Source organism: Impatiens glandulifera, chromosome 7 (genome assembly GCF_907164915.1).
Source record: "Impatiens glandulifera chromosome 7, dImpGla2.1, whole genome shotgun sequence".
Taxonomy (NCBI): Eukaryota; Viridiplantae; Streptophyta; class Magnoliopsida; order Ericales; family Balsaminaceae; genus Impatiens; species Impatiens glandulifera.
Genome location: NC_061868.1, coordinates 39,500,112 through 39,506,111, shown reverse-complemented (window position 1 = coordinate 39,506,111; position 6,000 = coordinate 39,500,112). Strand labels below are relative to the sequence as shown.

The 6,000-nt window shown below is 17.5% G+C and overlaps 1 long non-coding RNA gene across 1 annotated transcript; it reads right to left on the bottom strand.

Moving 5' to 3' along the window:
- Positions 1-223: 223 nt before the first annotated feature.
- LOC124944438 lies at positions 224-900 on the bottom strand. Its single transcript, XR_007099895.1, has 2 exons — positions 697-900; positions 224-579 (listed from the first exon to the last, which is right to left on the bottom strand). It is a non-coding gene; the product is annotated as an uncharacterized LOC124944438 (long non-coding RNA).
- Between the last annotated feature and the right edge of the window lie 5,100 nt (positions 901-6,000).

The window sequence follows — 6,000 nt, the reverse complement described above, 5'->3', positions numbered from 1 at the left end:
TAATTTTGAATATTTATTAGTTTTCCTTTTAAATTTATCTTTTATAATTAATACTTTTCTCATTTTTGAGTTTACAATTTTGTATAAAATGAGTTATCAAACATTTATCAACCTATTATTTTTCAACACGAATAAGAATGACTATAAATTTTCATATACATTTTTTACAAGTACACTAAATTCAACAGTAAAATCATAAAAAACAAAATGTTTGAATAACACGTTTAACTAATTTTAATTTTATTCATAGGGGGTGACAATTACATTTATCAATATTACACAACTTCTTAATTTAACCGTACATAGAAACAAGCTCCAATTGCATCAAAGGAATTACAATACAAAAAATTAAACATTTGTTTTCCTTCAGAACAATTCTCATTGAATCCAGTTTTGGAATCCTTCATCAGCATCATCCATTCCTTTGTCTGTCATCTAGACCTTCATCGTCGTCATCCCCCTCTATGAGCTTGAAATTAGTATCTGTGCAGATATGCACACTTCATTTGTCCATAGGAACAAGCAAACGTTGAAGATCTGACGGTAGATTCTTCTGAGTTCTGCTTTCCCTATCAGTTACTGTTCCATCAAATCAACAATCAGTAAAGAACAAAATAAATAAATTAATCAAGCAGAAAATGATGAAAATATATGAACATAAAATCTGAAATAGATTTAAGATCGGTTGCTGAATACCTCATCCACCAAAGCTCGAAGTTCTATATAAACCATCGTAGACGTAAACTTCTTCTTCTTTAGAAGAAGTTACGCTTACATGGTATTTGAATCTTCGCATAACGAGAAGAGAAGAAGATGGTGAGAGATCAGAGAAGAGAAGAAGATGGTGAGAGATCAGAATTGGTTCATTACAAATTTTGATGAAACAGATTAAATAGGAGAAGAAGGAGGCGGCCTACGGAAAAACAAGAAAAATATAACTATTAGGGTTTTTGTGAACCTTCATTTGGGCTTCTTTTTGGGCCTATGGGTGGTTTAATAAATAAATTGTATAAAATATAATTTTATCCAATATTTTTTTTAAATTTTACAATTTTATCAATAATTTGTTAAAAAGTTAATATTAAACTCAATCTTATAATAAATAAATAAATACAAATTTATACTTCATATTAAATTTGTCAATAAAATTCTAAAATAAATATCTATTATTTAAAAAATAAAATATTTTTAATTTCAAAACAATGTAACAAACTTTATATAAAGATTGAGTTAAAACAAATAAATAAAATAAGATCTATTAAAGTATTTAAAGAGTGATTCATAATAAAGTAAAATTCATAGTTTGAGTTCTCCATTGTGAAAACTGTAGAATAGATATTAAATGTTCTAAAGTTATAAATAAAAACAGAAAAAATAATATATATAATAATACTTAAGTTTAAAAAATTCTAAATTAGCGGGTCATCGCACCATAGCGCACGACCCACTTTATGAGACAATACGAATCGAGTTAAAGAATCCGTTAACCCACAAATCATACCAACTAAAAAATTAAATTAAAAGAATTGAAAAGTCTTTTTTAAATTATTAGTCTCCATATTTATTAAATTTATTTTAAAAATAAATTTTTATTTTTGATTAAAATATATATTTTATTTTCTCTCCTTATTTATTATATACACCATTATTTTAAATCTTTTTTAATTTAATATAATTATATATTAAATTTTAAAAATATTTTTACTTTAATCTTTAATTAAAATTTCTAAATAATTTTATACCTTATATAATTAATTAATTTTTTTTATTTATTAAATCTTTTATCTATTATTCCATTATTGTAACCTTATTTTTATTAAAATTTAGTTATTTATATAAACTTATAAAAGTTCATCTAAACGTACATGCTATTAAAAATTGGCTCATCTTTAGTAATTTTGGTTATTTTTTAAAAAAAAATAATATTTATAAATTTAATATTTATTTTTTCTCTCTCCTTCTTTTTTATTAATTAATTAATAAAAAAGAAGAGAAAAAAAAGAATAATTAATTAATAAATTTTTAATTTTTAAAAAACAATTAACCATTTTAATAACCTAGGTTAAATGAGTAAATTTTGGATAGTATAAGAATTTTATTAATTGATTCATCTAAATGAAGATAGATGAGTTAGTTGTAAAAGTACTTATGTCTAAAATCAAAATGAATTTTGTTTTAATATAATTATATATTAAATTTTAAAAATATTTTTAATTTAAATTTACAAATTATTTATTAAAAAATTATTCTTATATATTCTTTTTCATATTTATTATTTATACAATTAATTAATTTTTTATTTATTATATATATTATTTATTAACAATGATTAAATATATATATATATATATATATACAATTTTAAAAATAAAATCAATAATCACATGTGATCTAGTGGTTAAGTGTTATAATACAATATTAGTAGGTTTGAAATTTATTTTAATAGTTATTTTAAATTAAAAATTAAACTATATTTTTATTAACAATTATAATATTATCTTTTAAAGATAATATAATAGTATGTGTGAGTCAGAATTTGAGGGATGAAAATTATGGTTCAAATTGAGAGAGTCACAAGATTAATAATATTAAATGTCGATTGGGAAAGTCAAAAGTAAAGATATGATCCATACAAAATGATTAAAGTGAATTCTAATGAGAAATAATTAGATATTGTTTAAAATTTAAAATGAGGTCACAAAAAAGTTAAGTTTATTTGGATGAATTATTAGTTTTTTTAGATTAAAATTTAACTATATTTTTTTAAACCATATTATTACTATTATTTTTTTATAAATTGATAAGATATTTTATAATAAAAATTATTAATTAACTAATATCTTAAAGAACTCAAATATTAATAATGAGTGAGGTAAAATGTCACTACAAATTGAATAAAGTGAAATAACAAAATTAATAATGAAATATGGTAAAAGTCCGTACAAAATGTTCTAAAAATGTTCTAAAGTGAGATAACAAAATTAATAATAAGGTCAATTGGAGAATATTTGAAAATTAGTAGGTTGAAATTTAATTTGGGTGACAAAAAAAATGATCAATTAATTTTTAAATATGAATGAATATTATTTAAAAAAAATAACTAATTTTTTATTTAATAATTATTAATATTTATTTTTTATTATATTATAATAAGATATTTTATAATAAAAATTTAATAACTAAAACGACTTTATAAAGGAATCTAAGATTAATAATAAATGATAATAAGATAATAAAAGCTCACTATAAAATAGTAAAAAAAAATAACAATATTATTAATGAGAGGTTAATCGAGATTTGTTTTAGTTATATCATACCATTATAATTAATAAGTCTAAATTTAGTTTGGTGAAAAAAAAATTAAAAAATATTAGTTTTTTTAATAACTTTTTCTAAAATTAAAAATTAATTATTATTTTTATTTAAACATTATTTCTTTTATTTTTTCATAAAACAACCTATTAGACATTTTTATAATAAAATTATAAATAAAATTGTATTTTAAAGAATAATATGAATATTTTAATTATATATATAATTAATATATATATTCAAATAATAAAAAATATATTTAATTTTATATTTTAAATAAAGGATAAATATTTATTATTTTAATTTATAAATATTATAAAATTAAATTATTATTATTTTTAATAAATAATAATTAATGTTATTGTTTAAAAAAACCAATTATATATATAATAACACCTATGTATAGTTATGTATAATTTTGAAATAAGAATTTTATAGCGTTAATATAAAAAAAAGATGGTTTAGTATTATTTTTTAATAGATATTATATATATATATATTAATTATTATTTTGATTATCAATCCATAATAAACTATTTTTGGAAATTTTTTAGAGAATAGAATAGAAGTTAAACAATTATGTACAAGAAAGGAAAATCCAGACATATTTCGTTCAAATATTATTTTAGCAAATTTTACATTAAAAAAATGAAAAATGAAAACTAAATCAAAAAAACTAAAAAAACTAAATTTTGAATAAAAATATTTACAAAATTTTATTTAGTTGTCCATGAACAAAATTTCTATAAAAGAATGCTTATAATAAATATGAGATTAGATTGTTTCACATCATATTAAAAAAAATAGAACAAGTAAAAGAATAACATATACATTATTCAAATTTCTCAAACTTATATATTTTACATAATTAATGTCTATCAATTATGATATTATGAAATATATGTCAAACACAATATAATGGTAAAATTTATGCTTAAATAATTATTAATTTTTTATAATTCAAGTGTAAAGTTATAAATTAAAAAAAATAAAACTTAAATGTGTTATCTTTTTGTATAACAAAATTTAATAAAGGTTAAATTTTATGGTTACTCTATTTTATTAAGCTTTTTTAAACTATTGAATATCTGGAATCATTGATATATTATATACTGTGATTCAAATTTTTTAAATAATTTTTTTTTTATTTTATAATTTATCGTAATTATTTTGCTTATATATTTATCCGTTTATATTACACGTGAAATTCTTCTAGTAATAATTGTAATACTTAAAAATAAAAATAAAACGTTACTAGTTCAATTTTTATTAAAAATATTTTTAATCTAAGGAGAGAAAAACATAAATAAGAGATGGTGACTGAAATTGTTTTTCTATGTATTTTATTAGTATATAGGAGATTTCTTTTAATTTTATGACTTTTTTTAATTTGTTGTTATTTGTTAATTTAACATGGGGCTTTTCTTTAGATGTTTTGCTATGAATTAATTAATAAAAATATGAAATATTATTATTCCTTGTAAGGTTTTTTAAATGGTAAACATAATTTTAACCCTTATTTTATTTATATTGTGGTCTAGTTGTGATTGTTATTAATTTTTAAAAGTCATATGTGGTTTGTTTAGCAAATAAAATTAAAATATTTAAGATAAACGATAATAATTAATTAGTTTATTTGTTAAAAAATAATATTTAATTTATCTAAAATTAAAATCATAAAAAAATTATAAAAAAACATTGTTTTATTTGTATTTTTACATAAAAATAAATTCTTTATAATTCAGTCACATATTTTATATAAATAAAATTAAAAATATTTTTATTTCTTATTTTAATAATATCATAAAGTACTAATAAAATAGTTAAATTTTAAGGTGGAGTGAATGTTATGTATTTAGGTTAAGTGTAATTTCTAACTTAAAAAAAATAGTAGGTTAATTATATTTTTTATTATTATACAAATAAAAAAAATAGTTGAGGTTAATTATATTTTATATTATTTTATAAATAAACATAATTTATAGGATAAATAAATAATGAACCGATTAGTGAAAAGAAGGATTCAAATAATAAACATAATTGTTTTGTTAAAATGTTCCTAATATTTAGGTAATTTAGAATAATATTATGACACACATTCCTAAGATTTAATAATTTGGTTTGAACAAAAGATATATATTTGATATAAAAAATATTATTTTATTATTTGAGCAAAAGATAAAAATATACTTAATAATAATAATAATAATACTTTAATATTTCAAATCATTTATTTAATGAGATTGAAGAAAATATAATTGATGGGATGATAATTAGTTTAAATAATCTTAAATAAAATTCACTTATGTCTCTACTATTTGGATTAGTGGGTGTGAAAGTGTCAAAAATGTTTTTTATAAAATTAATTATAATATTTAAATTAATTATAAATTTATTCAATAAATAACCTGAAAACATATATAACAATAAATGTTTTATTTAAAATTTAATAATTAAGAATATTAATAAATGATAAAAAAAACAAATATAATAATATTAGTTTTCTTTAAAACAAAATAAAAAATTAATACCATACAAAAAATAAAATTAAGTTACAATCATAAAAATTATAAATATATATGTACAGTGTATAGTTGATTATTTGGAAATATATATTATATAATTATACCACATAATAAACTAATAATTATAAATGTATATAATTTATAAACTTTTTTTATATAAAAT